The following is a 26124-nucleotide window of genomic DNA, read 5'->3' on the forward strand; positions in this document are numbered from 1 at the left end:
CTCAGAGTGATGCTGAAAAACTAATTCATGCATTTATTTCCTCTAGGCTGGACTATTGTAATTCATTATTATCAGGTTGTCCTAAAAGTTCCCTAAAAAGCCTTCAGTTGGTTCAGAATGCTGCAGCTAGAGTACTGACGGGGACTGGCAGGAGAGAGCATATCTCACCCGTGTTGGCCTCCCCTTCATTGGCTTCCTGTTATGCTAGAATAGAATTTAAAATTCTTCTTCTTACTTATAAGGTTTTGAATAATCAGGTCCCATCTTATCTTAGGGACCTCGTAGTACCATATACCCCATTAGAGCGCTTCGCTCTCAGACTGCGGGCTTACTTGTAGTTCCTAGGGTTTGTAAGAGTAGAATGGAGGCAGAGCCTTCAGCTTTCAGGCTCCTCTCCTGTGGAACCAGCTCCCAATTCAGATCAGGGAGACAGATACCCTCTCTACTTTTAAGATTAGGCTTAAAACTTTCCTTTTCGCTAAGGCTTATAGTTAGGGCTGGATCGGGTGACCCTGGACCATCCCTTGGTTATGTTGCTTTAGACGTAGACTGTGGGGGGGTTCCCATGATGCACTGTTTCTTTCTCTTTTTGCTCCGTATGCATCACTCTGCATTTAATCATTAGTGATCGATCTCTTTTTCCTGGTTCTTTCCCTCAGCCCCAACCAGTCTCAGCAGAAGACTGCCCCTCCCTGAGCTGGTTCTGCTGGAGGTTTCTTCTGTTAAAAGGGAGTTTTTCCTTCCCACTGTGGCCAAGTGCTTGCTCATAGGGGGTCGTTTGACCGTTGGGGTTTTTCATAATTATTGTATGGCCTTGCCTTGCAATGTGGAGCGCCTTGGGGCAACTGTTTGTTGTGATTTGGCGCTATATAAGAAAAAAGTTGATTGATTGATTGATTGATGGTTCAACGATTGCTGAACCTCCGACAGGGGCGGCGAAGCACAGCTGCTTGTTCTGTGGATTTTCGAATCTTTTCTGCACAATCCGGTTGGAACGCTGCCGTTTTGAGGGGGGTGTTTGTAGATGGGTTGAATGATTCCCTGAAAGACGAGCTAGTAGTCCGTGACGAACCGAAGGATTTAAACGAGTTGATATCCTTTGTTATTCGTCTAGATGATCGGATTAAGGAGCGTGGACGGGAGAGAGGGCGAATGTCCGAGCGGGGGTTTGTGTCTCGGGGCTTTCCCCGACACAGGTCCGGACCGCCTCTTCTTCGCTCCACTGAGACTCCTCCGACGGGACCTCTAGCTCCTCTAGTGGATGAGCCAATGCAACTCGGAAGGGTTAGAACAGCCATATTGCCCCGGTCTAACGAGTGTCAGGAGACAGGGCAGTAATATGGCTCCAGGTGTTTTTTGGGAATTATTTGGGATATAATTGGGGAGTTTTTTGTGAACTGATTTTTGTGTACAGCACTTGAGGCAGTTCTGGTGGAGTGAACAGGCTGACTGATTGGATTTCGCTTGGGCTCAGGTAAGCGTGGGTTTTTATTATTTATAGTTGTTTAATTTTTGTTAGTGGTGTGGGTCGTTTTGTTTTGTTGGTTTTTATTTCCCTGTCCCCTAACCCCAACCTCACACACTTCTGACCGTTCGTCTTTAGTGTTGTGGGGTGGTGCAGGTTGGTTATGCTGGGCATCCCCAAGAAAACCTCTGCACCTGGGGGGGGGGTTCAGGGCCTTTATTTAGGTTTAGTTAATTCCCAGTTCCACCCCAGCCTCGGTGAGCCTCTGACCGTTTGCCATTGGTGTCACTGGGGTGTGGGGCAGTGGGAATATACTTAAGTCGGAGTGGTGGGGCCGATCAGAGCCATACGCCTTTTCCGCTGTCCACTCCTCCCGGTAGACGGGAGTATAGTCGGATGGACGACACCGGCCGTATTGCCGGTTTTCCCCTGCCTTTGGGGGTGGGGCTGGGTTACATTTTGCCTGTTGTCTTCCCCGGCTCAGTAGTCCTGAGCCGATCGCCACGACGTGTCTGCCGACAGACTCTGGGGGTGTTCCGGGGTCTTTCGGGGTGCTGGGGAGGTCAACGGGGCTTCCCGTTGTTTTTATTTGCCCCTGGGGTGGTTTTTTGGGGCCCCCTGGGGGTTTGGGATTTTTATGTTGTTTATGTTTCCTCCTGTTTTCCACCTCTGGGGTTTGATGGAACGGTCCTCTGGGGGGGAGTTTGACTGTGGGGCCAACTGGCCGTGTTTGGCTGGGGTGGGGGTCTCTGGGTCGTGGGGGTGTCTCCTGGGGTTTGATGGGACGGTCCTCTGGGAGGCGTTAAGGCTCCCGTATACGCCTGGGGATTCCTGGATGGCCCCAGCCATGGTTGTTACTCCCGGAGTTGACGAGAATGTCCTCTGGGGGGAGTTGACCTCTACATGTTGGAGGGAGGGTGTTGATTGTTTGTTTTTTTTTACTGTAGCTTGTGTTATATTGTGTTGTGGGGCTTTGTTGGGTTTTTGGGGTTGTCTGTTTTTTGTTTCTTCCCGGGGTTTGATGGAACGGTCCCCTGGGGAGGTGTTGGGGTGGGTGTTGTGTTTTTCTTTTGTGTTTTCCCCGGTGTGCTTCCTGGGGTGTGTTTGTGGTGTTCTCTGGGGGGGGATGCTGGGGTTTTTTTTCTGTGTTTTTGTTTTTATGTTGGGTTGTGTTGGGACTCTTTTGGAGTTGTTTGGGGGTGTTTTTGTTTTGATGCCAGCCGGCCTTCCAGCCACATCTCCTGGCCCTGTTGCCTGCTGTGGACTCTGGGGGCGTCGTTGCTGCCCGCCTCCTGCTTTGGACCCCGATGAGAGGGGCTGTTTTCGGGTCAGGTCTGTGCGGTCACCGGGAGGCTTCCCGTTGACGGGGGGGGTACTGTTGTGTGTTGGGGGGTTTGGCTGGGCATTGTTTTGCTGTTTTTGTGTTTATTTTCCTCCCAGGTGGTTTGGGGCTGATCTCTGGGGAGAGTGTGCTGCAGAAGAGTCTCTCACCTCTGTTACGGTGATCTGCTGCACCTGTTGCACTCACGTGCGGCTCTCTATCAGGACGATCTACGACACCTGTGGCATTCACGTGCAGATCTAAGGACTCTCAGCTGCTGCCAATGAAGAATGAAGAAGCTGCATTTAAGCCAGCAGTGATCAGGGCTGAATTGCTGGAGAATACGACCATGTGACGATCGTTTGGGGACGCTGTGGGCCGCTCCAGATTCTGACATTGCGCCTGTGAAGGAGGACGAGGGTGAGGCAAACGCGGTCAGCACACATCAGAGGTGATTATTCTGCAAGGCTTATCTGTAATGTAATTGCCGTTTTGTGCAGCTATAATTAAATATTGGTGAAAATTGTCTGGTTTGCTCCTCATGGTAGTGGTGCGCGGATTGATTATCCTCCACTAGCTGTGAGCAGCAGCCCTTTTGAACTAAATCCGAAAGCAGACCTGAACGTGTAGCTGATAAGTGTGCCTCTAAATAACATTTCGTGGTAACAGTGTTGAATAACCTCACCTCAGTTCCTCCTTCACAGAGTACAGTCCTGGGAAAAGCCACCTGGGGGGGGGGGTGTCGGCGGAATTCCTGAGTTCGGGCTCCTATCTATTGAGACGCTGAGAAAGCGCGCCGCCTCTTCACCTCACCAGTTTTGTTTAGTATTTCATGTACAGCACTAGGGGAAAAAAATAAACTTGTTCTTTTGGAACTGCTTCTGGTTATTTGACGCTGGTTCAGTCAGATGCTGGATCGCTCCTCAATCCGCGTCCACACCATAACAGTTTGAACATTAAATATCTTGTCTTTGTGGTGTATTCAGTTGAATATAGATTGAAGAGGATTTGCAAATCATTGTATTCTGTTTTTATTTACATTTCACATAATGTCCCAACTTCATTGGGAATTGGGGTTGTAAATTAATTAAAATATAAAATCCAGCTTCTTCATTAAGTGGTGTAGAGGAGGACTTTCTTAAAAAGAAGACCCGATAGTTCAGCTACAATTTGACAGAAAGTACATTTGAGATAAAAGACTAGATTTGATGTTTTGGTGAAATAAACTTTTGTATTTCTTCATAATTGATGCAAATAAAGTCCAAGACATATTCAGTGACTTGGAAATTTTCATGTTTCCATCCCCTGACTGTTTCCATCCCCTGACTTGTCTAAAGAAAACTGGCAATACAGCTGATTATTATTTACAAGTTTTATCAAGTTTAGAGATTCACTTTCAGTTTGAGTTTTGAGAAAGATAATTTAAGAAATTTTTATTCTTTATTTTTGTATTTCTTGTATTTGAAATGGGCATAAACAATTAAAATGTGTGAAATTCCAAGTGTTTCAATACTTTTGGAGGGCACAGTATCCTAAACTTATGATGAGTGCAAAATGAGTGTGGTATTATTACTTGTTTGTTTAAGAATGTCTAATTTTAACTGCTGCTGCACTTTGTGTCAAATCATAGTCATATTGTATATCATATTGATATGAAAATTCAGTAAGGTATATCTTCTATTATACATTCTAAGGTGGAACTCGACTAGTGTTTACTAAGGTACACCTAAATATCTTAAAAAAAAGAGAGAGAGAACCAGGGATGGGAGGTTGAAAAGCTTTTTTATTTTATGTGAACTCTCCCTACCCACCTAAGCGGCTCAAGAATATGGACAGCATGTATATAAGTGACATTTACTTGAAAATTTATATGACAATCCCCTGCAGAAGCTGAAAGGTTTTTGCCATGCTAATGCTCCCCTGAAGCATTTACTCAAAATAAAGTCTGAAGGACCTAAATGACATGGTGAGATGCTGACGAGCTTCCCTCATTCATGTGTGTGACATATGCATATTAGTCACTCATCACATTTTATTGCCAGTCAGAATAATGGTGTTGTAACAGTGGAAATAGTAAAGCCCTGGTCCCACTGAATAATGAAGGATGAATAATGAGCCACATAACATGTTTGTTTTTTTTTGGTACAAGCTCCAGTTATTCACCAATCATAGGAGAATAGTAGCTCTGAGAGGCTCTCAGAGACAGAATATTAGGCTAACGAGGCTCATTTCTGAGCGTGGTGAAAATTTCAAGAAGTTCAAAATTTAGCAACAACAGCATGGGGTAGTTTGTGTACAAGGTGCTATGAGGACTAACAAGGATTTTAGGGGCATTTATGTGGTGAGGACGAGGCTGTTTAAAGCCCATTATCCGAACATGGAGGCTACGAGGACAGAACAGGCTATTTTTGCTCAGCCCTCTTGTGCACTACAGTCTGCTTTGTGCGCCGGATGCTGTATATAAAATAATTATTTTGTAGAGGATTAATCATTTTCTGTCAGAGCTTGGATGTTGAAAACACATCTAATCGCTTCTGGAATCTCAGAGGATATTTGAAGCTTTTTTCCTGTCTCTGTCTTGTGCGCTGAGGTGGAGAACATATTTGGAACAGCCTAAAATGTCATTATTTGTAATGTTTATATTGTAATAGCTTGGTAAAGCATAGGGTTGAGTATCGGGTATGGATAAAGCATTTTTGACGAGTACGAACATGATACGCGTAAAACCCGTTAATATCCATGCTCATGCTGAAGGAAAATTCTCATTGGTTAACTGACTGTCTTCACGCTCTGTAATTGGCCAGTCACTCACAGCGCCCGCCCCTCTTTACACAGGGACATCTCTAGCTTCTGGCACACACACACAGACAGGATCTCTCTCTCTGTGCTTGGTTTGATTCTACCTCACCTTGCTCTCTCACTACTCCTTAAGTTTTCTTCAGCTCGCATCTTTTCAGTTTGTATGATATTTAAAGTTACTTGGTGAACTTGTTTCGTATAATACACGGTGCTTTTGACAAGACAGAGCTGAAAACGGCTCGTGTTGTGTCGGACACTGCCTCCACTCTGGTCGGGTTATTTATTTATTTATTAACCGTTTGTTTGCTCTTTGGATGCTGTGAATTGAAAACCCACACTTTAAAGGGACTTGGTGTGGGAGGGCTGGAGGTTTCAACCCAAACCATGCACCAATGTTGCATTACATGGAGTTACAAGGCGTTACATGGACCATATGTTGCTTGACATGGATCATATGCGTCGAAGGGAGCCATTCGAGGCTAAATGGGGCTCAAATGACAGGTCAGCCGTGGCTCATTAGATGCTGATACCTGGCACATGTGAGGTACAGAGAGGTAAATAGAGGCGCCTTAGTAGCGGATACGTGACGGCTTAAAATGTGGACCATTCTTCAAATAATTGCTGACACACCCATGCGTGGCTCATTATTCATGGCTTATTATTCGGTGGGACGGAAGCTTAAGTAGTTAAATTACCCATTACTGAAAAAAAATAACATTGTTTGTAATAGTATTTATTTTAACAGCATTATTCCTATCAGTGGTGAATACTCTAGCAGATACAACAGGTTCTAAAAGGCAGAATATTCACGTATGTATCAATAAAAGTGTAACACCAACTTCTAGCATTTCATCTCTTTTGCCAGTTGATTCCACGTGTGTGGGCTCTCTGCTCAGAACAAAATAAGTGGTCTGCCCAATCCACATTCAAGTGGACATTATTCCAAGAGGCACTACAGACACAATAACAAAGCCATTTGTACAAATAAAACAAACTCATGGTCTGTGTGATCTGTCACCTGTATGCAACAAACATTCCATTCAGCCTATGCGCTAACCTCAGCGGTGCTTTTGCTGGAGCGATGAGCAAAGCTGAGCACCTCGGCCTGCAGACGATCTACATGCTTCAGCCCACACTGCGGGTCACACACAATTAATTAAGCCTGTAATTCTAATGTAGTACCAAAGTGACTACACAGCTAAATCCACATTCAAGCAGAAATTATTGATTGCAAGACGTAGTAACCAAATAAATACCAAAGCCATCTATAACATTAAATTAAATTACGCATATTAGCTCCTATCAGCACAAATTACAAATTGATTATTCACTTTTGTGAATCACAGTGTCTCACGTCACAAATTCTTTTGAACATTTTCAAAACCTTCACAATGGGTTTACAACCAGGGGTCCCTAGAGAGCCCTCGGGTGCCGCCCCCTCAAATTACTGACATAAGAAAAATGTAACATAATTAATAAATAACTATGGTTTCCTCAGTGTCAGTGTGTGTAAGTGCCTGTCAGTGTCATTATGCATTTAAATGTGTTCCAACAATTCATTTCAGTGTTTTCATTTCATTTTAGTTATTAGTAAGAATGAAGTCCACTTCCTATGAAAGTCGAAACATGTGACATGAGGCTGAGATTTAATTTGAGTATCAAACATTCTCTCAGGGGCAGCAATAAAAACCAAATCAATTTTAATGTTTCTTCAAAATAAGAGACAATTGGCTTAAAAAGACAGACAGATGAAAACAGATCAAAAGCATTCAGACAGCTGCACAGATATTTCAAGATATTAGACAAGCTGACAGCATTACAGGGGCTTTTAAATACTCAGACTCACAAATAATAAAATATCTAAGCTCATTTACTTAACATTAGCCATTTTACTGTGCATTAGTATTGGCCTGCATATTTGACCTTGATGTCTGACCTTACTCACTGAGAGATTGTTACCAAAATCAAGCCACATCTTTCCAATGTACCTGCCAGGTTTGTGCAAGATATCTTTTCAACATACTGTTACCTTGTTGAGACTGTACGCCTCGACACCTTGAGGCATACAGTAACACATACAATGTTACTTATAAAATTTAAATTGAGAATGTCAATATTTAACTAAATAAAAGAGAACTATCTCAGGGTCTTAGTGTAAATAGTAATAGTAATAGTGTAAAAATACCATTTATTGTCAGTGTCTTACATATTATACAAATAATAATTGAGAGTGCAGTGGTGGGAGCAAAGACACCCCATAACAGACAGGTATTTTGGTCACGTGACCTGGAGCCCTGACCCGCCCATCTTGGAAGCTTGAAGCGCTGTAGCTGTCAGTGTTCCTTTATGGTCCATGGGGGAATGGGGGGGTGGACATTATTATACGTGGCATGTGCAGGTGATACCGGCAGGCTTTGCCCTTGCCAGATCCATCTAGAGGTTCCCACCGTATGCGCTCAAATCGTTTCGGATCCCGTGTTTCCGCCATCAGAATATGTAAATTGCGGTCAGATGGTCCTCAGACTGCACATGGACCGCCGTCGGATAGGTGTCCTATCTCAATGCCATCCAGAGGGTTTTGAACATGTGCATCACACTCGGGGCCACCGGCCGATTTTGGCCAACTGTGTTGACTCAGATGGCTGTCAGAACGTTATGGAACTGAAACCCGACACTTTTCGGATATGCGCCGTTTTGTCATTCTGACGCCATTCTGTGTGATTCTGGCTATGTGTGACAGGGGTATTAGTTTTGCTTAGTTCACATTTTTAACAACAACAAAAACAATCCAGTGTACTTTGTCTGTTACTTGTTTGAAGTTGGAAACAAACAGAAAAAAAAACTTTTCTTTTTGATTGTGTAATCCCACGCATGGCATTTTAATTTACATTATCTTTGGGTTTTTATATTGAATGAGGAATTTAGAAAGTCTTATCAAATGTTTTTCTTGTTTTCATATTATGGTTATAGTGTGTTGTTTCAAAGGTACTTATTTTACAAAGACTCTGGTACTATGGAACATGGTTAGCTTTAAGCAGGATTGTAAGATGGGTACAAATGATTTATTGTCAGTTAGACTCAGAAACGCAGTCAAAGAGTACGCTATCCAGATTTCTTGGGGGTGGCGTTAAAGACCCTTTAAAAGTGAACGCCCCGTGGGCAATGCAGCTTTTTCTCTTACAAGTCTTCTCCTCTCCTCTCTACTGCTTTTGGGATGCTTCATCAGCTTGTTTTATTACCCTCTGTTCCTCTAACCACGTGTGCGTGAATTTTTATTTCTTTGTCTATGTGCCCAACAAGAAATTACTTTTCTTTCCTCCAAGTGGCCTTTAACCTCAACTTTTTGTAAAGCTAACTTTCACTGTTGAATGTTACTTCTTTTGATGACTTTTCAAATTAAAACACTGTTGTTGTTTTTTTTGTTATACTCCAAATATACTTCGTGAACACTTTTTGTTGTAAAGTTAACATTTTTGGCTCAAGTTACACTCAACAAAAATATAAATGCAACACTTTTGGTTTTGCTCCCATTTTCTATGAGATGAACTCAAAGATCTAAAACTTTTTCCACATACACAATATCACCATTTCCCTCAAATATTGTTCACAAACCAGTCTAAATCTGTGATAGTGAGCACTTCTCCTTTGCTGAGATAATCCATCCCACCTCACAGGTGTGCCATACCAAGATGCTGATTAGACACCATGATTAGTGCACAGGTGTGCCTTAGACTGCCCACAATAAAAGGCCACTCTGAAAGGTGCAGTTTTGTTTTATTGGGGGGGGATACCAGTCAGTATCTGGTGTGACCACCATTTGCCTCATGCAGTGCAACACATCTCCTTCGCATCATCCGTGAAGAGAACACCTCTCCAACGTGCCAAACGCCAGCGAATGTGAGCATTTGCCCACTCAAGTTGGTTACGACGACGAACTGGAGTCAGGTCGAGACCCCGATGAGGACGACAAGCATGCAGATGAGCTTCCCAGAGACGGTTTCTGACAGTTTGTGCAGAAATTCTTTGGTTATGCAAACCGATTGTTTCAGCAGCTGTGCGAGTGGCTGGTCTCAGATGATCTTGGAGGTGAACATGCTGGATGTGGAGGTCCTGGGCTGGTGTGGTTACACGTGGTCTGTGGTTGTGAGGCTGGTTGGATGTACTGCCAAATTCTCTGAAACGACTTTGGAGACAGCTTATGGTAGAGAAATGAACATTCAATACATGAGCAACAGCTCTGGTTGACATTCCTGCTGTCAGCATGCCAATTGCACGCTCCCTCAAATCTTGCGACATCTGTGGCATTGTGCTGTGTGATAAAACTGCACCTTTCAGAGTGGCCTTTTATTGTGGGCAGTCTAAGGCACACCTGTGCACTAATCATGGTGTCTAATCAGCATCTTGATATGGCACACCTGTGAGGTGGGATGGATTATCTCAACAAAGGAGAAGTGCTCACTATCACAGATTTAGACTGGTTTGTGAACAATATTTGAGGGAAATGGTGATATTGTGTATGTGGAAAAAGTTTTAGATCTTTGAGTTCATCTCATACAAAATGGGAGCAAAACGAAAAGTGTTGCGTTTATATTTTTGTTGAGTGTATTTGTGACCCGACCGCCCTGATCTATCTACAGTATCTATAACCCCAATTCCAATGAAGTTGGGACGTTGTGTAAAATGTAAATAAAAACAGAATACAATGATTTGCAAATCCTCTTCATCCTATATTCGGTTGAATACACCACAAAGACAAGATATTTAATGTTCAAACTCCCAAGCCCACCTGCACTTAATATGCCTGCATGGCCAGTGTGCAAAAGAAAAGCTTGGATTTCAACACCCACCGTGACAATATGCATTAGCACTGTTGCCTCAGCAAGAAGCTTGTGGAGTCGATTCCCACCTGGGGCTTTTCTATGTGCATGATCTCTCTGTGTTTGCGTGGGTTCCTTCTGGGTGCTCTGACTTCCTCCCACATCCAAAGACATACATGTCAGGTGAATTGGAAACTATAAATTGACCGTAGATGTGTTTGTGTTTGCTTGTCTACATGTGGCAGTGCAACAGACTGGATTCCTGTCCAAGGTGTAACCTGCCTTGTGCCCTGTAACTACTGGGATAGGCTTCAGCCCTCCTGGGACCCTTAATTGGAGTAAGTGGATATAGAGAATGAATGAATTACTGGGTGAAGAATGTTTTGTTTTTCTTGTCTTGTTTTTTTTTTATATATATAGTTTTGGATATCATGCCCTCTTCAAACAGATATCTTCAAATTAGTATAATTTTGATAAACAGCACTGTATGTAAATGTTGTGTTTTACAGAATTTTGTGGATGACTGTTAAGAACCTATATTCTATCACATTCAGTATGGACTTGTGCTCCAGGTGCCATTTTTGCGAGTCACATGGAGTGAGGTGGCAAAAAAGGAAATAGAGGCTTTTCTTTTCTCCAAAGTAGTGACCTTCAGAAGAAAATTAAAGTCAGCAGTGTGCCATTGAACATTCTCTGTATTGATTTATTACTCAGAGAATTTCCTCTATTTCAGAAAAAACACAAGTCTTACACAAAAGTGTCACAAAAGAAAAACTAGGTACTTAAAAACAATCTCAACAATAACAGTTTGAATAACAAATAAGTTGTTGGTTTCATCTTGACTCTACATACAACATAAACGTGTGAAATGCAGTAATAATTAAGTTGTGGGATTTTGAAGGTCAGCCATATCCTTGATATTGCAAATTATAGCAAAACACTTCAAAGCCTTTGAACAGTTGAAATAGTTGCTGACTGTAAAACCAAAAGCATTCGATCATCTCAAACAGTGCATGTGTACAGATTTTGTGAAAACTGCTGCATTATTACCTCCACCAACAAAGTTGCAGGTTATGTTTTTGCCCGTTTGTTTGTTTGTTTGTTTGTGAACACCCACAATTTTTCAAATATCATTTAGAATTTTTTACTGAAGATTCATATTTCATAGGCACTGATTCAGTTTTCAAGGTCATAGGTCAAAGTCAGGAAAATATTGGAAAAATCCCTATCTTTCACAATTAACAATTTTAAAAAAATCAAAACTCTGTCAAACAAGATCAAATTTGTTTCATATTTGAAAAACTTACGTACGATGGTATCCTTTATCGACTGACAACGTTTGATCCAGATCTGATCCATATTCCAGATTTTGTGGCCATTTAAATGTAACATTGAAGTCTCATTTAATGTATATTTTACATTATATAATAATCAAACATGCCCCAATCATACTCATATTTCAAAGTGAGGTGCAGACTGGCACTCAATGTTGTGGAGGAAACTAGTGTTGGCGGAGGTTTGCACTCTACGAGTGCCATGTTGTAGTTTATTTTATTTTTTTATTTATTTCAAATAGACACAATGTGAAGTATACATGAAACACTGAAGCACCAAAAACAACACATAATATCAATAATAATAAAAAGAAACAAAAGAAATATGCTCGAGAAGGAGCAGGAAGAAGCAGAAATGCTTATCGAGCCCTTTCCCTTCTTCAGTTTTAAATGTTCAAAAAGATACCCCCTGCCCACCACCAGCATTATATAATTAGCTACTTGATTATTAATTAATTCATTAAATATTTATAATAATTATAATTTTCTATCATAAATTATATACTTTCAGAAATAAACACAAAATCTGAACTATATATATATCGCGGATATGAACAAGCAAAGCTCTTCAGCATCTCACCATGTCTTTTTTTCAGTATATGCATCTGGGGAAGCATTAGCATGGCTAAAACCCTTCAGCTTTATTCACACAGATCGTTAACAGTGCACCTCCTCAATGTATAGCTTTCAGATTGACAACAGCATGTTATAAGAAATGCACGGTCAATGTGATTTGGCACCGACATTGATAGCTGAAATCCATCAGTAATTAGAAAATTTTAATTTTAATTTGTCAGTGCAAATTAATATCAGCTGGTTCAGTCCCAAATAAAGGTCTATAATAAAGTGTCTTGTTACCAAGGTGCCACAAAAGAAACATCTCATGGTGGGTAAAAGCAAAGAGCTCACTCAAGAACTTTGTAACTTTAAGGGCCTTTCACACTGAACGCATCAGACACGTCAGAAGTGTCAAAAATCGGTCTAAAAAGCATTATTTTCAATGAGACGCATTGCTTTTTAGACGCGTCAGAAGCGTCGCGTCAAAAGCCGAGCTAAACCGACGCTTCTGAGGGGAGCGCGCATTGCCGCTTGTCGGCAGGCTGACGTGGTCAGAGTTCAATCCAATCCAACTTTCGACACTCTGAGCTGTGACGTACCTTCGCATTGTCCAATAGGAACGACGCGTCGGGTCAAAACACGGAAGACTCGTGGCAGAAACCACTGATCTCTACAAAATGGATCGGTGCAGAAACCACTGATCTATACAAAACGGACTGGTGCAGAAACCACTGATCTGTACAAAACATTAACGTGTGACAGGACTGCTCATTTATAGAGCAGTTTTCTGATGAAAAATCATTGGAAATGTTTTTTGTTGTTGTTTGTTACCTCAAAATTTCTGATTACTGTTAAAAAAAAGTTTAGAACACTTGTAATTAAAATAGCTAAATAAATCAATAAATGGTTCTTTAGAAACCTTTCATCCGTAAATTAAAACCACCTGTTATTTCAGATTAGATAATTTCTTGTTTAACATAAGGAACCTTGGACATTTATTTTTAGACAAATAAAATAACATGGAAACTTGTACATTTTTTTAAGTCTGGTAGATTATTTATATCTCATTTCAACCAGAAAAACAGGCACTAAATAAATACAAATGTTTATTATGAATGCAACAGGAAATAATTTAACAATGACTGTGCAAATGTCTTTTGACTTTGATTTGTGGACATTTTTAATGATCCGTTCATTTATTGTTAAAATATAAAATGAATCAGCTTTTTAAAAAATAATAAAATAGTTGCTGTTCAAAGAGCCTTTTATTTAGAAGCAGGTGATGTTATGATGCTTTGAACTCTGGTGGTGTTGCTGAAGAGCAGAGATGTTTTCTTTCGACTGGACTTCATGGTGTTCAGCTCATCAATGGAAGTTTGGTTGCTGCACAGCAAATGTTCCTGGTTGGGACAAATAAAATATTTCTTTAAATATAAAGAAACACTAAACAGTTTATATATAAAAAAAAAGGGGGGGAAAAAAACAGTAAAAAAAACGCCCCAAATAATAAGTTATTTAAAGTTGAGCTTTTGTGGTGTCTGAAAAAAGCTGCAGCTTTATTTGGTAAAAATAAAAAAGACTGAACCATTTACAAATTAAAGTGTTCACTCAGATCAACTGTGCTAAAAAGTTACGCTAACGTTAGCCGATCATTAAACCTTCACAGCAGTTCAGTAAACGTCACGTTTTATTTTTATGTTATTCTCACCTCGATAAAGCTGCAGAACTAAACTCTGTTGGGCAAACTGGGACTTCGCATATATCCAAAAGTGGGAGATTTCGGACTGAGTGGGTTTGCTCCATCCCCCCCGGCTGCCTGCCTCGGTCTGCCCAGGAATAATGCCTGAAGGCCGGCTTCTCCGTGCGGGTCGGCCCACTGTCGCGGTTCGATCGATATCCCACCAAGTCGTCAGTCCTCCCTCGGTCGACGTCCCTCCGAAAAGTAGCTGAAAAAAAGCTTCCTCCAGCAGCGTGATGGGAGAATCGTTCTACTGCTGTTTTTAAAGCTTTTTTTGTGGTTTCAGGCGACCCAATTCAAGATGGCGATCGCTGAACTTTTTTCAGGTTGTGGAAACAGCCAGAGTGTGACGTAGCAATCTCCGCCCCCTTGCCACTTCCGAAACGACACGTCTGACGTCACTATGCGTTGGAAACACACCGGCCTGGTGTTACGACGCGTTGGGGGGCATTAAAGCATCGCACTGAAGCTTTCAGTGTGAAAGGCCCTTTATTGTTGCAAAACATACTGATGACACTGTGTACAGAAGGATTTCTAAACTTTTGAATGTTCCAGTCAGCACTGTTAGGGCCATAATCTGAAACTGGAAAGATCAACATTTCACCATAAACCGGCCATGATCAGGTGCTCCTTGCAAGTGAAAAGAATTATCACAAGAGTTGTCCAAGAGCCAAGGACCACTGGTGGAGAGCAGTGAACACCTGTTTGAACACCTGTTTCAAAGAAAATAATAAGTAATGCACTCAACCGCCATGTCCTGTATACAAAGAACAGGAATGAACAGGCTTAACATGGCTAACATGGAATGTGGGGTGGATTCTCATGGACCTTGGAGGACACAGACGAACAGAAACAGGGTTAATAACCTTGGAAATGGGAAACAGACCAACGAACCTGGGAGCGAGTTTCCTGGATAGTCCCTGAATACACAGGTGACATGTAGAAAGCCAGAACTTCTTGCCCGGGTTGTAGACAGGTGCCATGGATCTCTTCTTGTCGGCAGCAACCTTATAGGAGGCTGAAGCATACTGGAGGGCCAGACGGGCCCACTCCCAGGTTCGTCGGCAGTGGAGAATAAGGGTTAAGGCTAAGGGCACATGTGAGTTCAGGTTTGTGGGAGGAAACAAAGAGAGTTGAAAGCCATGTACGACATGAAATGAGGAGAAACCAGAAGAGGACGAAGGCCGGCAATTATGTGCTAGTTCTCCAAACTAATTGTGAAGCCCAAGTGGCTGGGTGTTGGGAGGCAAGAATACGAAGGCCTTTCTCCAGCTCCTGATTGACCCTTTCACTCTGCCCATTGGCCTGCGGATGGTAACCGGAGGTGAGGCTGGACGAAACCCCAAGCAGAAGGCACAGTTCTTTCCAAAACTGTGAAATGAACTGGGGTCCACAATCAAAAACAATTCCCTGAGGAAAACCATGCAGTTTAAAAATATTCATCAACAAAGCTTCAGGAATCTCTTTGGCGGTAGGCAGCTTAGGTAAGGGCACAAAATGTGTCATCTTAGACAATCTATCCACAACTGTCAGGATTGCAGTATTCTCCTTAGAGGACGGAAGGCCATTTACAAAAACAATGGTTATGTGCAACCATGGTCATGTGGGAATAGGCAACGGAAGGAGCTCGCCAGCCGTTGAGCAGGTGGAAGATTTGTGCATGGTGCATACATGACATGCCTTGACATAATCTGTAATATCAGGTAGCATTCGTGGCCACCAAAACCTAGAATCCAGTATCATAATGGCAGGTTTAGACAGACCCCACAGGAAGGTTCCCCAGGAACTAATATGCCCTTTAGACTAGTCAAAGTTCAGTCTGTGTTTCTTCAGTCAGGGTTGCCCCATGTAGCAATCATGGCCTCGCTTCGTTGTAATTAAATAAGTACATTGTTTTCAGTAGAGGCCTGAATGTTCAGTTTAGCAAGAAGCTGCTCCTTCTGTGAGCTCACGGAAGACATGACCTAATCTTGCCATTTATTGAGGTAGCTAAATCCTGAGCTAAGAGCTGTAAGATGGTCTTCTTGCTGTGCTAACTGGCAGCTATGACGGTGTACCACTAGCTGGAAAGCGTTTGAGTCTACTGTGTCCATTGTTCGCCAGATCGTTCTATCAAGCTTGGTGGTCAGAGACATCTGGACACAAATGCAGGACTCAACTACACAGCTATGGTTTTTAAGAGCATTTACTGAAGGAATCAGCAGGGCCCAATACACAAAAAGGCAGTTCAAAATCAGAAAACAAATCAGAATCATCAGGCAATAAGGAGTGGTTGAAAAAACAGGCAGTAGGTCAAAACACTATGTGGTCCACACAGTGTGCACCGCCCACCACCATGCACAAAGAGAGGCAGACAAGGGAGATAGGGAAAGACAAAGCCCAAACCGGAAAAACCCAGCAAGAGAAATCACATACACAAAAAGCAACCAAATCCAACTAAACAGAATAAAACAGAACAAACATAATACAAAAGTCTACATCCTGATACACCCCAGAAACACCATACTCACAGTTAAGTTTGGAGGTCGGAATATCATGGTGTGGGCCTGTTTTCCAGCATTCTGCACTGGCAGACGTCATGTAGTAGTAGGAAGGATGAATAGAAAAATGTCCCGAGACACTCTTGATAAAAATCTGCTGCCAGCTGCCAGGATGATGAAGATGAAATGAGGGTGGATGTTTCAGCAAGACAATGATCCCAAACACACAGTCAAGAAAACTCTTAATTGGTTTCAGAGAAAGAAAATCAAGCTGCTTGAATGGCTCAGGCAATCACCTGACTTGAATCCATCAGAAAAATCTATGGAAAGAACTAAAGATTTGCCTCTGGACCTTCAAGATTTGAAGACTGTTTTTGTGGAAGAATAATCCAAAACCATACCTGAGAACTGTATGTGACTAGTTTCTCCATACAGGAGGCCTCTTGAAGCTGATATTATCAACAAAGGCTTTCGTAGTATTAAATAAGTTTCAGTAATCAAGTTCAGTACTGTTTCCCTGTGTCACTTATCATCTGGTCCCTTAACTAGATGCACTATACTTCCTTCCCTCTTCGGTATCCTGTGCCGCTAGTCTGACTGCAGCTGGAAAGGAGCTGTTGTGGAGACGAGCCCTGTGAGCATTAATGCTCACTGGCCTGTGGTGTCTCAGGTTGTACCCTGAATCCACCCACTGAAACAGAGCATGAACTGGGTGATGATGCTCTGTGCTTTCCTCCAACAGCGCTGAGTGTATATAGTTTACATAGAAGGGAGATTGGAGCCAGTCACCCTCTCTGCAGTTTTGATTACCTGCTGCATTGATTTCCATACCACATGATACGAAATTGCTGTACCACACTGTAATACCACTGGTGATGATACTTTCAATGCGTCTTCTGTAGATTTGGGTGAGGGGCTAACATTTGAGTCAAGCCTTCTTCAGCATCCTGATGAAGTGCAGCCTGTGTTGAGCTCTTTTCACTATTATCACAGTATTTGTTGCCCAACTGAGACCGTCAGAGATATGAAGGCCCAGGAATTTATGGCTGTCCGTCTGCTCCACCATAGTTCCTTTGATGCTGAGTGCCTGCAGAGGGGGAGCTCATCTCCTGAAGTCCAAAAACAAGTTCCTTGGTTTTGTCTGTTAAGTACGAAATCATTGTCATCTTCATAAACTGAACCAGGTCCCTATAAGATGGCTCATCACCCCCTCTGATGAGTACAAGGATGGTCGTGTCATCTGTGTACATAATAACGATGTTACCATACTGGGTGGAGATGGAGTCATGTGTGTACAGTGCAAATAGTTTGGGAAAAAAATTTTTTGTTTGTATACATTTTTTTTCGTGGGGGGTGGGAGGTCAATCTTCATTTTTCTAGTTCAGCTACTGGTCCAGTAATACATACCTGTGGTTTGGGTTGGCTACTTACATGCCATTGCATGTATTACCAAATGTGGAAAAGCAACAACTGGAAGACCACAAGTCCGAGTGCAGGAAGGAAATGAAACAGGAAGATGTCAGACTCAGAGAAGAACTGTAAGCACAGGAGTCCATATTCAAAAAGAAAATCAAACCCAAGATGGACAAATCCCAGGTGTACTTTTTTGGTGGCATTTGTATTGCTGTTGGTTTCTTGTCAGCAAAGTATCAGACAAATTAAGACACGACCCAGATGTGACTGATGCCTAAGACTCGATTTCCTGTTGACCCTTTGATGAAGAAAATCAAATAAAATGTTATATTTCTTTCAAAATTCTGCAGTATGTGAAATGCACACACACGCATGTACGCAGCAAGTGCACACACACAAGCACACACACAGACACACACTCATAATATCCCCCTTTAAAATCAACAAAAACAGAGATATCTTCACCTACTCATGCAATCCTGAAGACTGCAGACTGCAAGGCCATGTCATGGGCAGGAATGATGATGTAATTATCCTTGCTGAAACCTTCCCACAGGTGATGAGAAGGAACAGTAAAATTTACTCTTTTTCATCTGCCTGTTGGGTGGTATATCACCCCCGGAGACTGCAGAATAAATCTTTAAAATCCAAAGCTGGCATGTCAGTAAATCACTTTATTCCTGGGAATTGATCAGATCAACATAAAATGTAGATATAGGGTATATCATCCACCAAATTATGTTTTTCTAATTCTCATAATGCAGAGAAGGCAAAGGTGAATTCAGTGTTAATTCTTATTATTGCACAATACACTGGGTCCGACCATCTACAGAAATCCATTTCACACCTTGTGCTTCCTGATAATTATTCATCCACGTTCCTATGAAAACTGACATTTTCAGAACTGGTTTTTATATCAATGCAAAATATCGGCGTAAAAAAAGTAAATTTAATTGAGATGGTGTATTGACAGTCGGTGCAGCATTATGGAGCTGTTCTCAAGCTTGTACTTTTTTTTTTGTAACTCTGTAAATTCCCTGCAGACAAAGTGTAGATGGATGATTCCACTACTTGGATTCATTAAATTTACAGGAGTCATTAGTAGCCTGTCACTCCAACAGTAATGTGGACTTCATCACGCGTAACCCCCGAGAAAGTAGTAAAGAGCTTCTGTGTTAGAATAATGACCTGCTGCTAGTGACTGACATTTCCACTGGACAGAGTCTGAACCATTTCAAAATATCATAATGTAAAACTCAGACAGACACAGTGTCCGTGACCTCTGAGGTCCAGTCATCATCATCATGGTGAGGAATGTGGTGAGCCTGAAAGCAAGACTCTTGATTTACCAGTTGATTTAGTCTCCTATCCTCACCTATGGACATGAACTTTGGGTAGCGACCAAACAAACAAGATCATGCACGCAAGTGGCATAAATGAATTTCCTCCACAGGGTATCTGTGCTTACTCTCAGGGACAGGGTGGCAAGCTGGCAAGATTAAATATTTGGGAGGGATTCAGGGTAGATCCACTCCTTCTTCACATCAGAAGGTGCCAGCTGAGGTACTTTGAGCATCTTGTGATGTTGCTCTTAGTCGTGTCCCGAGGGAGGTCTTCCAGGAACATCCAACTAGGAGGATGAAGACCCAGAACATGGAGGGATGATATCTCCCTCTGGACCCAATACATTGGCATTATGCTGAGGATTATGAGGCTTGAGAACATCTCTGGAACTCCAAGGAAGAGTTTGAGGACTTGGCTGAGGATAGGAATGTGTGTGATGAGCTGCTCTGTCTGCTGGCTCCACGACCCGAAGCTAGATAAGAAGCAGCAGAAAGTGAATGAATGAATAATATAAAGCTTTCAAAATCAATTTCATCCGCCAGTTTCCAGTCTGTTGGTTGCATCTCTTAACCTGATTTTTAAACAATAGTTTTTCAAACAGTATTGAATCTCATTAGATTAGGTGACAACTTTACAGTAAAGACCAAAGCACAGTGGTACTAAGGTGCCATCTTTGCATCATCTTAATTAGAACTATGGACAGGGGCATCTTGTACAAATATTAATACTGGTGTTCACAAATTTGAAAAATGAATGCAATGCAAATAGATGCAAATAGATATATTGATGTTCTTTGATTTCTCCTTCGCTTTCAACACCATCAGACCGGCGCTGCTGCGGGGGAAGCTGGAGGACGCAGGTATGGGTGGACATCTTGCCGCCTGGACCATCAACTACCTCACTGACCACCCGCAGTATGTGCGGCTGCACGGCTGTCAGTCTGAGGTGGTAAGGTGCAGCATCGAGGCCCGCCAGGGCACCGTCCTCTTGCCTTTCCTCTTCACCCTCTACACCTCGGACTTCACCTACAACACAGACAGCTGCCACCTCCAGAAGTTCTCTGATGGCTCCACCATTGTGGGTCGTGTTTCTCAGGGGAATGAGCTGGAGTACCGGTCGGTCATCACAGATTTTGTGGACTGGTGTGAGCGCAACCACTTGTGTCTCAACACCAGTAAGACGAAGGAGATGGTGATCAACTTCAGGGGGAAACCACCACCTCATCCACCGGTGAACATCCAGGGGGAGGACATAGAAACTGTGGACAGTTTCAAATACCTGGGTGTTCACCTCAACAGCAAACTGGACTGGACTCACAACACTGACGCCCTGTACAAAAAAGGCCAGAGTCGCCTCCACCTCCTGAGGAGACTGAGATCCTTTGGAGTGAGCAGGCCTCTGCTTAAGACCTTCTACGACTCTGTTGTAGCCTCAGCTCTCCTCTATGCTGTTGTCTGTTGGGCCCCGCACTAATGTCACCTTATCACATCTAAACTCCATTTCACATATTGTAAAGAAGATGCTCCTATCTCCTTTTCAATCCCAATCATGTTTATATATATATATGCATATGTATGTGTATGTGTATGCATGTGCACATGTACATGCACACTGCCGTACATACTTTATATATATATATATATATATATATATATATATATATATATATATATATACACACACGAGGGCTGTCAATAAAGTATAGGTCCTTTTTATTTTTTTTAAAAACTATATGGATTTCATTCATACGAGGTCTGTCAATAAAGTAACGTACCTTTTTTTTTTTTTTAAACTATATGGATTTGATTCATATGTTTTTACGTCAGACAAGCTTGAACCCTCGTTCGCATACGTGAGTTTTTCCACGCCTGTCGGTGACGTCATTCGCCTGTGAGCACGCCTTGTGGAAGGAGTGGTCCCGCCCCCTCATCAGATTTTCATTGTCTGGAAATGGCGGAATGATTTGGACTTTTTTTCCATCAGAATTTTTTCAGAAGCTGTTAGAGACTGGCACCTGGAAACCATTTGAAAAATTTATCTGGCTTTCGGTGAAAATTTTACGGGCTTCACAGAGAATAAGGACTGTTACTACAGCTTTAAGTCACTGGAAATGACTTGTCTAAAGAAAACTGGCTGTAAAGGTGGTGATTTACTAAATTCATCAAAGGGTGCCAATAACAGTGTCCAGCATACATTTTATATCAGGATTTTGGGTTTTACTTCATGAAAGCATTTTGTTTCGTTCTTGTTGCCAAATAACTTTGGACATTTTTGAAAATATTTTTGATGAAATAAAATTGCTTCGATTGCATTTTTTCTGACCATATATTAAAATGTGTATATAAAATATGCTGGTAGCCAGGTGAAACATGGACATCCCCTTGGCCTTATCCAGCCGCTGGGGTTCCAAAACTGAGGCACCTTCATGCTGCATCATGCATATGGGAAAAAGAAAATCCATAGCCAAATCTCCATGAGCATAAAAAGTGCAATCTTTGTAATAAATACTTGCCAAACTTTTATATCAAACAAGTCCCTTACGATTTACAAAGTTAAGTCATTAATAAACTAATCTATAGTGAAAATGGGCATTAATGTACACTTGTCAGTTGCTGTAGATATTGTGTGTTGAAAATGGAAACGAGTCAGAAAAAAATTGTTGGAAAAATGGTTGCTCTTTGAGTCCTTCACTGAGGACACAGACAGTGTTCTAAGAATCAATAGAACAGACAGAGAAACAGAAAACAAAGATGAACAATTGCACATAATGTCAAAGAAACAAAGTACAGCGATTATTGTGAGGTCACAGAGCAACAATGCTATGATTCATGTTACATGAAGGCAGGAGGACAGCAGATTCATTTCATGCTTTCTGAATTAGCCCTATGCTTCCTGTCAGTTTTTCAGGTACCTCATTGTAAAAGCAGGTGGGAGGGCACTGGTCTAGTCTGAAGCTGCATCTGCTCACTATCACTGCACAACGTGACATATGGGAAAGACGGGCTGACAGCATCATTCTCATCATTCTGACAGTCTCTAACTATGCTGTTAATTTATCTTTAAACTAAAGTAAGCGAAAACTGTAGCTTTTCTTCAGCGAGACTGCAGTATGTGGTGATCAGTGGGACAGTTATTTCCCACTAGAAATAACTATTACACATTATATCCCTCAGCATTATGGTTATATTAATGCATTTTTGCAGATAACATTGATCTATACAACTTCCACTCACATTCACACATCAGTGCCAGGTGCTTCTGTGCAATGTACAGGTTTGTACATCAGGAGCAATTTGGGGTTCAGTGTCTTGCTCAAGAACACGACTCACTGACATAAAGACAGAAGCACCCAGAGATGACTGCTGAGGTTTTTGATTTTTACCTGTGCCACAATTACCCATAAGTAACAACCAACAACATCCTTGTACGATGTCTCATCACCTGCTGTCTGAACTGGCAGGAGTTGCTGCTTGTGCCTTTTATGAGGCAGTTGGCTTAAATTGCACACTTTAATCTCACTTCCCTCATCTGAGGGCAGCGTCTTGGGATTCAAACCTTTGCAGCTTTATAAGTGAGCACCTGTCCTAAACAATATTTCACTTCAGAGGGGCTTGACAGCTGAACCAGCATCCTGGAAGCCCTCCCCTGGTCCTCCAGGTCGACTCATCACTCAACTCTGCCTCCCTCACTTCTGTTACTCTGGTTCTCCTTCAGCTAAAGCCATCTTGATGCTGCCTCAGCGTGTAATATCTGCAACCAGTTTCTTGCGGGTTCGAAATCTGACTCCCAGTGATCTCCAGAGAGACTGTCCTGGGAATACTCCTGCACCTCTGAGAGGTTCCAGAATCTCCAGTCCCTCTGCTGACTTTCCAAAGACATACACTTTAGGAGAACTAGCAACTCTGAATTGTCCATAGGTGTGAGTACATGTGTGAATGTGTTTGTCTGTATGTGGCCCTGTGACAGACTGGCGGCCTGCCGAGGGTGTACCCTGCCTCTCGCCCAATGAATGCTGGGATAGACTTCAACCCCCATATAACCCTTAACGGGGTACAGAATATTAATGATTGGAACTCAGTGTGCAATGGAAGCAAATTAAAATACAGTTTAATAATTAACTAAAGTCTGAAAGTTGCTCACTAACAGACTCATAGATAACTAATGATAACACCCGTACTAAACTCGAAATACTTATGCAGTAGCCTTAAATGTACCATATATTATTTACTAGATTTAAAAAAAAAAATCATTAAATTGAATAACTCAGTGACGAGCTCGGAGTAGAGCCGCTGCTCCTTTGTGTTAAGAGGAGCCAGCTGAGGTAGTTTGGGCATCTGGTAAGGATGCCCCCCGGGTGCTTCTCTAGGGAGATGTTCTAGGCACGTGGAGGAGACTCCGCGGAAGACCCAGGACTAAGTAGAGAGATTACTTCTCCACACTGTCACGCCTCGGGATCCCCCAGTCAGAGGTGGTTAATGTGGCCCGGGAAAGGGAAGTTTGGGGACCCCTGCTGGAGCTGTAGCCCCCGTGACCCGATTCTGGATAAGCGGTTGAAGAGGACTGAGTGAGAGTAAACTGAATAAGATCACATAATTATAAGAATTCATAATTCTTTTTATTGTGTAAAAATATTGTATACATAAATGTATATAATGACACATCATAATATTATTAAAAGTTACAATAAAACAGTTATTAACTATTCTAAAACCTGGTGGAATTTACACTACAGTGGTCCCTCGTTTATCGTGGGAGTTACGTTCTAAAAATAACCCGCGATAAGCGAAATCCGCGAAGTAGTCAGCGCTATTTTTTGCAATTATTATAGATGTTTTAAGGCTGTAAAACCCCTCACTACCCACTTTATACACTTTTCTCAAACAGGCATTAACATTTTCTCACTTTTTTCTCCTGTGTAAACACTCTCGTTTTTCTGCTGGCCGAGGAGATTATAAACAGACACACGCAGAACTCTCCCTTCGCTCAATGCCTCCGGAGGTACGGATGCGGGACCCGTAAAGAATCCAAGTCCTTTCTCGGTGGCCACGGAGCTCTGCGACTGCGGTCAACATCCGCATCAAAACAGCGAGCATAGTCTCTGGACCTGTTGCCAGATTTGGCACAGCTCTGCACAGCAGACAGTGGGGCGGTGTGGCCCGCTGCTGTGCTTACCGAGCCCGCAGACTCAGTAAGCGCATCGGAGGCAGTGAGAGCAATCGCGCTGATGCCGACCGGTGCCGCGACCGGCCCGCCTGATAAGGATGCAGAACACAATGCGCTGTTAAAAAAACCCCATGAAAAATTGCACTAAAGAAAATCCGCGAAACTGCGAGGCCGCGAAAGGGGAACCGAGTTATAACGAGGGACCACTGTATAATATAAATCATAGTTTGCTTTAAAAGCATTAACCCCTTAACGCCTATTGTCACATATATGCTACAATATTTGACTCAAATATGCAACATACCAAATTGACCAGTATGTCTGTTGTCACAAATTTGCAACATATCATTATTATTATTATAACATTATAACATAAAGTCATTACCAAAATACCAAAATTACTATTTATTTTTTGTGCAAAAGTGAAATGAATAATCTCAACATTATTTACCATCTACCTAAAGGCAAAAACATACACAAAACATTTTTTTATATACAGCTATATAAATTCAGGCGTTAAGGGGTTAATACTGCGTGAGAGAACCACTTCAGGTGGTAAACTGTTCCAAAGCGTAAGAGCTCGATTGCTAAAGAAATTTATTCTCACATTCAACTTCAATCTATTTACTTCCAGGCTCAGTTCATGGGCTCTAAGGCCAGCATACCTTCTCATTTTGAAGAACACATTAAAGTTAACATTTTCAAAGCCGTGCAAAATGTTATACATTTCGATGAAGTTCTATCTTCAAGTGTAGTAAGACCCAATTCCAAGAGCCTCTCCTCATAAGGCAGATTTTTTTTAATTCTGGTACCAATTTAGTGGCCCTTCTTTGTACTTTCTCCAAAGTATTTTGTCTTTCTGGAGATATGGCGACCACGCCTGCACACAATATTCGAGATGAGGACGAACGATCGTTTTATACAAAAGAACAAAATAATCTCTATCAATGAATGAAAAGGCCCTTTTTTATTATCCCAAGAACTCTGTTGGCTTTTGCTGCCGAAAGAGCAATGTGGTGGGAGAAGGACAGATCCTTAGAAATCAGTACACCTAGATCTCTTTCCTCTAAGACAGTTTCCAGTTGTTTTTCATTCATGAAATAATCATAACATGGATTTTTTTTTCTACCGTGTGTAGAACTTTGCATTTTCCTTCATTAAAACCAAGCAGCCACTCTCCAGACCAGGTCATGAGCCTGTCTATGTCTGCCTGGAGGTCTTCCCTATCAGCAAGAGAAAGAATGGAATGATACACCTTTTTTATAGCTCGACTTTACTGCGCATGGCAAATCATTAAAAAATAACAAAAACAGCCTCGGTCCAATGACCGATCCCTGAGGGATGCCACTAGTAACCTGCATCCAAGAGGACTTCACTCCATTCATACAACCCCAATTCCAATGAAGTTGGGACATTGTGTAAAATGTAAATAAAAACAGAATACAATGATTTGTAAATCCTCTTCAACCTATATTCAATTGAATACACCACAAAGACAAAATATTTAATGTTCAATCTGATAAACTTTATTGTTTTAGTGCAAATGTTTGCTTATTTTGAAATGGATGCCTGCAACACATTTCAAAAAAGCTGGGACAGTGGTATGTTTATCACTGTGTTACATCACCTTTCCTTCTAACAACACTCAATAAGTGTTTGGGAACTGAGGACACTAATTGTTGAAGCTTTGTA

Source organism: Thalassophryne amazonica, chromosome 4 (genome assembly GCF_902500255.1).
Source record: "Thalassophryne amazonica chromosome 4, fThaAma1.1, whole genome shotgun sequence".
In the NCBI taxonomy this organism is placed as follows: Eukaryota; Metazoa; Chordata; class Actinopteri; order Batrachoidiformes; family Batrachoididae; genus Thalassophryne; species Thalassophryne amazonica.